The sequence below is a fragment of the Hylaeus anthracinus genome, unplaced genomic scaffold, assembly GCF_026225885.1.
Source record: "Hylaeus anthracinus isolate JK02 unplaced genomic scaffold, UHH_iyHylAnth1.0_haploid 2, whole genome shotgun sequence".
NCBI classification, from domain to species: Eukaryota; Metazoa; Arthropoda; class Insecta; order Hymenoptera; family Colletidae; genus Hylaeus; species Hylaeus anthracinus.
Genome location: NW_026534838.1, coordinates 5,023,672 through 5,035,503, shown reverse-complemented (window position 1 = coordinate 5,035,503; position 11,832 = coordinate 5,023,672). Strand labels below are relative to the sequence as shown.

The following is an 11,832-nucleotide window of genomic DNA, read 5'->3' as shown; positions in this document are numbered from 1 at the left end:
TTCCTGTAGAATTTTTGAAACAAGAAAATTGCATTCTTAAATGTATATACTGTGATCTTATGCTAAATAGTGACCTCTTTAAAATTCTTTTATATAATCAATCTTAATTCCTTTGATGTAATTCTTGCGGTAATAATAAATAATAGTAGGTCCTGAATATTTCCTCTAGAATTTTTATTTTATCAAGTATCCGTCTCATTCCATGCACATATAAAAAATACACCCTCTGGTCGTCGATGAATCGTAAAGAGGCTCGAAGGAGAATAGTTATTGTTTTATATTGTCGAAAGAAAATTTACTTCGCCATTGTATTCTTGTAACAGGTCGCGACGCCAGGTTTGCGGCCATTGTGCGCCAAAGTAAATTCAAAAAGGAGTAAACACGTTGGCAGCTTTTTTATTCTGAAAATCCCGCCAGCTTCCATTGCTCCAGCACCCGATAAATCACTTGTTTAGAGTAAATGAAAGGAATGCAGAAAACATTCTAAACAACTTTCGTCTCGATGAAAGGTAATGAAAATCATTGGATTTAAGGAGGCTTTACCGTAGCTGGAAATTTTCAAGTGTTCGTAATAATTTGACCAACCCCTGTACGTGGCCGACATATACACGAGGGATGACTCGTGCTTCAGGGTCGACCCAGTTTTCTATTTTAATCGCGACCCTTCTCGAGCCACAATTTCCCTCGAGTCCCTCTTTATTATCTCTTTGCGATTAATCGATGCCACGGATACGAAAAATCACGATCGCCCGTTTGGAGTCCCCCTGAACCGTCGCCTCGCAATTCGAGCGTGCGGTATCGTTATTAAACGGATCATTAACTTATCCTCGTGACGAGCCACGCCGGATTCATTTGGACCGCTAATGAGCAAGCGACCGACGAAAACGTCGCAACGAGGGCGTGTCCGTTTATTTCGAGACGGGGACAAGGAGCATCAACCCGATCCATCGCTACATCTCGCAACAACTCGGATATAGAATAAGCCGCGTACAATTAACTATACTCCGCGGATGCTAAACGAAACTAAATCGGGGCTAAGAGCTATGCGATGTTTTTACTCTGGCGCGAGGCAGCCGCGAGCTGAAAACAAAGAATCGCGAATCTCCCATCGGTTTCCTTTCTTTTTCGCGTTTTCCTCCGGGCTTTGTCATCGCTTTCAAGGACGATGAGCTGGCAGTCTGGTGAAACGCCGCGACGCAGCGTCTCGAACCGATCTCCGTGTTGCGAAGTCGAATGACACTTCGCGAATTTTGGAAACGGTCCAAGAGCCGAGGTGAACCAAGGGTCGGGTCGCAGCTGACGACATCTTTATCCGTGAAAACAATTAGACTCGATTACTTTAGACTTTAGACTATTAAATCTACTAGCACAGGCTTTCGACATTTCTTTGTACAGGAAAATTATGCCTTTCAGTACATTATCGACGATATCTTTATTGCATACCGAAATACAGAGATAGGAACATACAGGTTGTCGGTGGAGGTAACATCTACGTGACTGATACTCGTGTAATTAATAACAGAAACACTTATAGGTGTTTCCTTCACTCCGATCTTTTTTATCGAAAACGCTTAATAACTTTCACCTTAGCAGCGATGATTTACGCGCGAGATATTGCCGTGTCGCGTGTACGCGGTCGTTTAATTACGAAGATTAATGGAAGCGACGAAGAATCATGCGGGTAATCCGTAACGATGACGCCCAAAAGCTCCCGATGCGAAACGGGCGCAGAAAGCGTTCGTGTATTTGTCAATCGATTACGCAACCTACGAAACTTACACAAACATTTTTTATTCGATTGAAAAATAAATTTCACCTTTCATGCTTGTTATGAATGTACCATTCGAAGGTAGAAAATTAATTAAGAACCTGTCGAGTATTTCTTCTAATGTCTAAAATGTTACGCGTCCTTCGAAGTTTCAGACTCGAGTTGGCAGTACGTACAACGTTATACAATCCTTTGATAACACAATTAACGATCGATCGAGCAGCCTCGCGGTCTTTCCTTTCATCCATGAAAACTGAATTTGCAACGGTGATTAAGAAGAAAATTGCTTTCTTATTCGTAGGAGCGACAAGCCGTACATTGTTATTTCCATTTTCGCTGGTCGAAACACGAATACAGTATTGCCTCGAAATAAGCAACTATCCCTGCCTTTTTGTTTGAGGTCGACCGTTGAGTGAGAGGTTCGAAAAGAATTCGATTTTACTAGTGCTGAAATAAGGAACCATGTTACGTTCTATAGAACGTAAAGAACAACCCTTGTTTTATCTATGGGTTCCGTCTCGTCACGCTCGAGAATAAAGTTAAACCGAATAGTATACCTCCCTCGAAATAAGCAACTCGCCGGTCCCGACCGAGTTGCTTATTAAACAGTACTGTGTTCTTAAAAACATAAATACTCGTTGTATCTGTCAGCGCATTCCTGTTTTTCTAGTAAAATCAGCGGAGTTACATTCGAAACTGAACATCGTCCGATGCGCCTCCCTGCAATTTGACAACTGTCACGCCGATAGCTCGACGTTGCGCAATTAAAATTTCTAAAATTACGACCGCCGCGAATATCAGCCGGTCCACTTAGCTTTTCTTCGCGACGAACGCTCGCGAACAATAACGTCTGGCCAGGAGTGGAACCGGAAATCATCCGCGTTAACGGGGTTTGATGAAACGTATACGGTGCCCTCTCGACGATATTGCACTCATTCGTCGCTATTTTCGCTCGGTCGCGGGTCCAAGTGGAGTTAATCAACGACAGAAACATCTTCGCGTCTTAAATTATTAGTACGATTCGCTCGCGAACGCGAAACCTTCACGTTTTCGAGGCGATCTTCAAGGGAGACGGCAGAAAGACCACGGAGACGGCGTTAACGACGGTCACGCGCTTAAAAATCGGCAAATGAAAGCTCCGCGAGTAATAGGTACTCGCCGCGGGCACCAGCATCGGCGTCGCGTCCTTCGGAGGCAAAGGACAGGTCATGTTGTCTCGGAACACCGCCAACCTAACAAGCTACCACGACAACGCTAAATAACCCACGAATGTGCGAATGTCGAAAGTCGACGGAAAGCTTAACTGCGAAGATTGCGTTGCGATTCTGAGACTACCGTGACGAGATCAACATTGGCCTCGATCGCTCGAACCGTTCGCCGTTCGATCGACTAATAACTTGACTGATTGGTAGATTAGAAAGTGTGCGAGACGCTCGGGAATGTTCCTTAATGGTTTCACTTCGAAATCCTTCTGAGAAAATCGACCAAGTGGGTGACGACGATTGTTGCTCTGGAGACGATTTCTTCTTGAGGTCTATGAACCGAGGATTCCTCTTCTTGAGTATAGAAAATATTTAAAAACAAAGCGTTCTAGCTTTTCAGCTTCTCCTGAAGACGATTTCTTCTTGAGATCTCTGAACCGAGAATTCCTCTTCTTGAGTATAGAAAATATTTAAAAACAAAGCGTTCTAGCTTTTCAGCTTCTGCTGAAGACGATTTCTTCTCGAGGTCCCTGAATCGAGAATTCCTCTTCTTGGATGTAGAAAATATTTAGAAACAAAGCGTTCTAGCTTTTCAGCTTCTGCTGAAGACGATTTCTTCTTGAGATCTCTGAACCGAGAATTCCTCTTCTTGAGTCTAGAAAATGTTTAGACACAGAGCGTTCTAGCTTCCAAGCTTTTGTCAAGTTGAAACTTCTCTCTAAATAGATAGGGTACAATTTCCACGAGCCAATGTCTTCAAACGAATAGGTACAGCTTCCAGGGATCAAAGTTTCCTTCACTTGGTGACCTAAATGAATAGGGTACGAGTTACGGAGGAGTTTCTCAGTTTCCATATGGATGGGGTGTGATCCCCATAGGTTGAGTCTCCGCCAAATGGGTGGAGTGCAATCTCCACGAGTCGAAGCTTCTCCGACTTGATTATAGTCTCCAGAGGTCGAAGCTTGCCTAGCTTTCTGCCCTCGAATATCGTCGATCGATGCAAAACCAGGAGTTTCGAACGTTGGAGGACAGGTTTCGCTTTCTCTCGACCCAGTCGAGCTTTTTTCTATTGCAGTAGGGTGCAATCGCCACGAGCCGAACTTCTCAGACTAAATTACAATCTCCAGTAGTCGAAGCTTTCCTAGGACGGAGCTTCCTGCCCTCAAATATCATCCGTTGATGCAAAACCAGGAGTTTCGACCGTTGGCGGACAGGTTTCGCTTTCTCTCGACCCGGTCGTGGCTTTTTTTATTGCGGTGGCTCGAGTTGTTCCTTCGATCGCGCGCGTTTGCCTCTTTATTGTCACGCCGGCGTCGTTCCGGTGCAACGACCAGCTAAGTGATTCAACTAACGTTTTCTAAGTGGCGACTCGAAGGAGCGGTTCTTTTCTTGCGACCTTTCCCTTTCAGACTATTTTCCCTGCCGGTCTGACAGAGACGAATGACGTGGAGGAGATTCTGACGAATTAATCGAATTTCAGGGACGTTCCTCGACGAAGATTACGAACGTCTGAGGGCTACACCTGGGAAAGTTCTTGAAGCGAGTTTTCGTCACTCGTCCTTGTTTGATCGACAAACTCATTCAAGACTTTCGAGGCGGAATGTTCCATTTGTAACGTAGATGAAGACAGCGATATTCTTCCATGAACCAGGTCTCTTTGCAGCAGAGAAGAAACAGTCGGCGAATGCTGAATGAAAATCAATCACCGATCGAAATTTTCGGAGGCTCCTGAATTTGTCCGTAAAATGCAAGCTTTGGGGATAGACGAGTTGGCTCTTGTTTCAATTATTCATGCCCCGTGCTACGCAGAAATAGTCCGATCGATCCAGTGGCGCAAAATGGTAATTCGTTTACCGTTAAGTTCGTCGGGTAGTCTGGATGCAAATCATCACGTCGATGTTGCTGCAGGTTTTTCCAGGATATCCTTCCAGAGAACGCGATTTTCGAACTAGTCGCGGATACGTTTACGAAGATATCCGCGGAGGGAATGAGATTACCGAACACAGGGCACTCCTGATTCGTCAACTTCCACGAAGTCCCTTTTAGAAGCAGCGCTTAGGTCGCGACTACAATCAGTCCCTTTCTGCGCGGCACGAACCTAGCAATCGCGGAAATACGGCTAGCGATTTCAGCCAGGCTGTGAACCTCCCCGAGAGGGAACTTTGAAAACTTTCCCGAAAGTTTGCTACTCGCCGAACTCACTGAAAGCCGATTGAAAATTTTCCTCGGCGCTCCCTCGATGCTCGCCAGGTCTCGCGAGCCGTTCCGAACATTAAAAACTCCGCTGGCAATTAAACTCCCGCGCGGCGATTGTCTTATTTCGGGATCTTCGGGTCTCCGCGATCCAGAGCGCGGTAAAATTCACGTAAAACATGGAATTCCGAGTGCGAAGGCGACGAGTTGCACGTGAGGAGTCCAGAATCGAATTCCGAGTCACTTGATCGACGAACTTTAAGAGAGTTCGACTCGGGGATGACCGAAGAGTGACCTGGCACGACTTTCGAAGCACGAGGAGCAAGCGTAGCGGAACCGAAGCCTCGTGGTCCCGAGCTTTCTGGCGGATGTGTGGTTCCACGATCGTCGCGACGCTCGAACTGGAAGCTGGCCACTTCTGCGCTTCGGTTTATATTTAAACAGCGGAGAGTGGCCCGACGACTACGACGGCTACGTCGACGAATCGTCTTTCTTGAGCGAGGGAGAGGGCCGCGGCCAGGGAGAAAAATACCAGAGAAAAGAAGAAGAGTTCGCGGGCCGCGAGAACGAAAACATCCGAGGAGAGATACGCGCCGTTGGGGCTGATTTATTTTCGAGGTATTTACAGAACAAGCTCGTTTCGGGAACCTTGCGCTTGTTTCGGGAATGCGCGAGCCGAAGATTTGAAAACAACGACTTTTCTTTATGAGGTGGAACGTATTGTGTTGGTAGGAAGTTAACACGTTCCGAGCACCAAGCTGTTCGGTGTTTTGATTGATATATTATCACGCGGTATTTCATTACATCGTCGTAAGTAGTTAGTTTGTTCAGAACAGCTATCACATCGTGTGCCACTTGTGATTCATTCTTCTGGTGGAAATATATTTTACAGAATTAAATTTCCCACAAAACACTTTGAACGGGGGGAAACGAGTTCTTCCGGTTACCAAGAACCGGCAGATATTTGGATGAAGAGAATGGTGACGAACCTTGATTCGAAACAAATCTTAAAATGTATCTTGTACAAAAGTTACTTGTGTAAATAAACGTTCTGTGTCAAGTTTATTAAAATTCTGGTCATTTTGCATTTATCCAGTCAATCCCGTCTTGCACTTATCCAGTTTTTACTGTATACTCTAGGTCCATTAAAGAAATTTGTCTAGATTAAATTATAGATGCTTCCTAGCCTAACACGATAAACCTAACGTTCGAGGAGGGGTACACGGCACGCGAGCACCGCGCGGTCACCGATGAGGAATGCTGGGAAATCCGCGCTATAAAAGATCGAGAAACATCGGGGTGAATCGCGGACCTCCCACGCAGTTGCGTCTGAACTTTCTCAAACGTGCCAAGCGCCAACTCGCGAGCGTGAGCGTTTGCGCCGATGCGCGTCGCGTGAAAAGATTTAAGAACTGGCTGAAATTAATGCGCATCCCGTGATTTATCGGAAACGCAAAAACTGCTCGCGTATATATAAAACGCACGCGTCCTCTAGGATTAAGATGTACGCTGTGCTCCGTGGGCGAGCTGCTCGGCAACAAATATTTTTTTTTCTTTTTTTTTTGACAAATACGTCACACTGACGGAACAAAATGTTGATACTTGCAAATGATCGATGTAAACGTACCCAAATCGAACCCTTTGCACTCGAGAGGTGACTCTCACTAGGTTTTCTTTAGGTTTAATTTCTTTGGAAATCGAAGTGCCAATAAAATGTCATTGAGGCAAAGGTGACCTGATTCTCAAATCTCAAATTAGAGATCTGATTTTCGAAGTCAATATATTATCTTAGCATTCGTGGCAATAGAATACTAAAAATGCATCTCGAGTTGCTGGTAGATACCAGAAAAAAAGGCCTCTAGTGCAAAAGATTAATCTATTGGATTGTCCAGAAAGTTTGTGCCAGTTTTTAAGAAAAATTCAAGGGTATGATGTTATTTATTGAATTACATAGGCACCATTTTATCCCACAACCTTTCCATCTTTTAAGGCCCGGACTTTACAGACAACCTAATATATTCTATTGTTAAAGCAGAATCAGAAATCGACAGGACTAATTTTGCGACTTATTATTTAGATATTATCGCGTATAATAGGGGCCAAACTTTTGTTCTCTCGCGAGATTTGTAGCGAACTTGCAAAATTAGGTCAGCCGCATCTGCCAGCTTGCACGATAAGCAAAGCTTTTGCAATATTCTGTATCGCCTGTACCACCAGCCGAAAATCGGCATGGACGTTACAGACAAACTAATATTTTTATTTTTTATTTTTCTACTACTACACAATAATATATAAAGTAATTCTCCATTATTTCTACATATTCCTGCGAAAAATGAATAACGTAGAATGTAAAATGCTAAGAAAATATCTCGAGTTGCTGGTAGATACCAGAAAAAAAGGCCTCAAGTGCAAAGGGTTAATGTAAAATTCATTATTTATTGTATTCTTTCAGCTCATATGATTTTCTTCATTCCTACTCAAAGAACTAAAAAACAGAACAAATATAGGTGGTGGTAGATACATGTTGTAGAAAAAGAAATAAGAGCAACTTAATTTCGAATTAATTAAACAACAGCTGCCGACTACGTAAATTTTATACGGAGAAATTCTCTCTGTTCTTTTTAAAGGGGTTCCCCTTTAAAAAAGTTTGGAAACCACTGGCGTAAGGTCTCAAGATACGCCCAAAGGGTCATCACCCTGACAAACCCCACGATGCTCTTGGGTTCTGGCCGCGCCACCCCCGTCGTTCCACGAGAGCGAGGTGCTCTTTACCACACCCTCGTGACGTGCACTTTTGCTCCCTGGCGCGTCTCCAGGGACGAAGAAATATGGGCTGGCCCGCGAGAAAATGGCGTAATTATATACGAGGGCGGGAAAAGGGAGGGTGTAAATCAAAACGACGCGCGGTCTGGGTTAGGTCTGGCTGCCTCGAACGACGGAGAGCCACGTTGGAACGAGAGGAACTGGAACTTGTTATCTCGCGACTCGAGCTTCGATGTTCCGTTCGATCCCTCGAGGGGATCGTTCTGCGCGCCACCCGCGAGAACGCCTCGGCCAATCGGACCGCGGGGATGCGAATCAGGAAAATAGCTGCGTCGTTCCGCGCGAAATCCGACATTTCTTCGAGCAATGTTTCAAATTTTCCGGAAACTCGGATGCGGTGTAGTTCGTGCCGAGTTTATGTCTACACAGAGTACGTTTTCTATCGTAAAAAATATCTCGCGTAATACAAAATTTAATTGCTAGGGTTCGAACTCCATTATACGAAGAAAAGTTAACACCGTTAAACGGTGCTCGAGTGTCTATGACGGGAGTTTTAATACTTTTAATAAAATTGCCAGCTCGGGACATAGTTTCGAACCCGTACTCGTGCAGCGTTTTGCGCCCGACGCGATCGTTACAACGCGAAAAGTTGCGAGAGAGTGCACAAAAGCTGGCAGATGCGGCTGACCTAATTTTGCAAGTTCGCTACAAATCTCGCGAAAGAACAAAAGCTTGGCCCCTATTATACGCGATAATATCTAAATAATAAGTCGCACAATTCTCCGGGGCCAGATAACGGTACTCGTTAGAGGCAACAATGAGTTTCTAGAAATAAAAACCTCGCAATGAATTTACGAAAGGATTGATAAAAAAGAGTTCGCCGTTACTGTTGCACGATTTTCTCGAATCTCGAGGAACACCAAGCGATCGGAGTGGTCGCAGCGATCGCTAATAACGCGAAATTCTTTCTGGTCATTTCGAGATTTCGCGATGGACCGGCAGAATGGCGGGGCGCGTAGCAGCAGGATGAAAAAGTACGACGAGCGAGCCGCATCGTAATTAGCGAGCGGCATTCTTAATTATTCTAATGAGGGCAATGACGTCACGAGGTCGAGGATCCTAAGTACTCAGGCATATTACCGCAACACCGACGCAACTACCGTCTTTCCCCTTTCCGCCCCGCGTCCCGTCGCGCCGCGGGTTTTCTCCTTTTTCCTTCCAGTCGCTGGCAGCCTTTTGAAATACTCGAGGCCCCTTTGCCGTGGATTTCTCCTCGACGTGGCCCCGCGCGTGTCGTACGCTCGGTCGAACGCGACGTAATAACGTGCCAGCTACGTCAGACAGCTGGAGGAACGAGCCTCCCAAACAGACCCTGGCTTTATCGCGAATAAAAATGTCAAAATATCGAACGAATGGTAGGAATTTTTCATCAATTATTCTTCGAGAAGATAACCACGGTCGTCTTTAGTCAATGGATGACGTATAAACGTGTTCATTCGTATGCATAGCTGCAACGATACGCGTAGTGTGTCTGACATGCATGGTCTCATTCTCCTTCAGTCCACTGCATGGAGCGTAACGCATATTTTGTTTCTTTCTAATTATTTACAACTAAGCGACGCACAGCGCGTATTTGTAAACACTGTCTAGATATCGTTTAAGAAATAATAAACAGAATACTTTCAAGGAAAATTCTATAATATCGATGATAAAATTGTCGAAACTGGTCGTCTCCCTGACATAATAGCTGTGACGATACGCGTAGTGTGTCTGACATACATTGTCTCATTCTCCTTCAGCCAGGACGTAACGCATGGGATTTTTGTTTCTTTTTAATTATTTAACCATGTTCCAGAAATCCAACCGTTCTGAAACTTTTGCATGTGTCAGCTAAATAACCGATCATAATTCCTGATTTTTTTGGTAGGTGTCATTCACTTAATAATTAAAAAAATATCGTGAAAAAGATATATGAGATGCAGTTTATAAGCACGAATATTTTCGTTGTTGCAGAATTTAAATATCTGAAATACTAACCGAGAAAAAAAATAATAAAACTAAGTGTGTTTACTCTCATATTATCCATAAACGGGAGAGTAACGTTCTGAAACTTTCTGAGATGATGTTTTAGGCCAAAAGCATTGCACTGCACATAATAGCAATGAAAATTGGGGTGCGGGCCGATTGTCTATCCTTATCCTGCTAGACTCTTTCCCTGGAATAAATATGCTTGCCACGGTTCTTGAAACGCAAGTAAAAATTTCGAGCAATATTGTTCCCGGTTAAAATCTGCGTTCGCACAAATGAGAAAACCTAAACCGGTGGAACATTCGTTTCCAGCTGGAGGTCTATACCGACCGCGACGTAGAAAGAAACCACCGCATCCATAGAAAATGAGATACCTTTCAGTAACATCGGGAAATATAGGTCAGGGGATGAAACGGAGAAGCTAGGTAAATAGATTGCGGGTGTCGCGTGGAGGGACTGAAGAGAATGAGTCGATAGGTTTTTATCTCGACCCGGTTGGCATAGCATTTGCAGAATAAATCGTCGCGCGCGCAATAAGTTTCGCCTTCCACCGAGAGTTGTTCCTCGTGCTCCGTTATTTGATGGAGGAAATAATTTGAAAGTCTGTAAAAATAAAACACGCTGCACTCGAGAGAGACCGCTTGCTGGCGATAAAAATAAACTTTTAAAAGTTTACCGTCGTTTCTATAGACTTCGAAGGTAGCACGTGTGCTCGAACTTTACCGTACGCGAAGACGAAGAATCTGATCTATTCGATCCTTGGAATGCTAATTGTTTTATTCGTTCGGTAAGACTTGGAAATACTCGCCCTTATTTCTCCGTTTCCTCGCGTTTTCGTTAAGGGTGCCGTTTTCATGGCGATACCAAAGGGAAAAACAAACAAGCAACAGCCACCCCGTACGGCTGGCTGGATGCTGAAGAGACCCGTCAGACGCCTGTGGCTACACGCGAGAGAGGTTAACGCGAGATCTCTTCTGAAACGAAATATCGATTGCGCACGGCGAACCGTCGGAGAACCGTGCCACCCTTACAGCTGTAACGGGGAAACCAGAAGCGAAGAGAAGAGAAAAGAAGAGAAGCGAAGGGTGAAAGGGCGGAGAAAGAGAGAACGAGGGTGCTGCACGGCCGTCCTTGCTCGCACACACCACCGACAGAACCACCCTCCTGTTGCCAACCGGGCATCGATCCAACGACCGACCACGTTCTTCTGGTCTACCAAGAAAGCATCCCTCTTGGTGTGCCCCGTTTCCTTCCGCCACCAGACTTCCTCTCTCCTCGCAGATCTCCAGACTCTACCCCCGATCCTACTAGTTTTCGAACTCGCCACCAAGTGGGACCGAATCACTCGTACGAGATCTAATTAAATTACTATCTTCGACACGTGCTCTCCGATACGATTACGAACGGATATCCGGATTTATCGTTATTTACGTCCAGACTGTAGGTCCTTTTTCGAATTAACCCTTTGCACTCTGCGAAATCTCTTTGCAAAATGTGCGAACGGGAATAGCATTAAATAAAATAGAATAACTTTGGAAATACAGGTTTTTGGCTTTCTTGAAGCGTCGAATAAAGAATTTATGATTGCAGTGGTGTCACTAATAACATTTTTTAGATTTAATATATCCCTTCATAGAAGACATCCGAGTGCAAAAGGGTTAGCCATTTGTGCTCGAGGCATGTTTCTATAGAATCCAATCCAGTCCACTTTTAATCGACTTCGACAAAGAGGAGGTTACTCAATTCGACGCGTATATTTCTTTTCTTATATATAATAAATTTTTGTAAAACCAGAAACTCTACTTCGAAAAGAAACATCCACGAACATTCATGACTCAATGTATTATTATTTCAATAGCTTTATAGCTTCCTTGAAGC

The 11,832-nt window shown here is 44.5% G+C and overlaps 1 protein-coding gene across 5 annotated transcripts in view; it reads right to left on the bottom strand.

The window, feature by feature from the left end:
* Positions 1 to 11,832, bottom strand: part of LOC128893062 (uncharacterized) — a 37,229-nt gene that overhangs the window by 19,549 nt on the left and 5,848 nt on the right. The gene's annotated exons all lie outside the window — the stretch shown is intronic.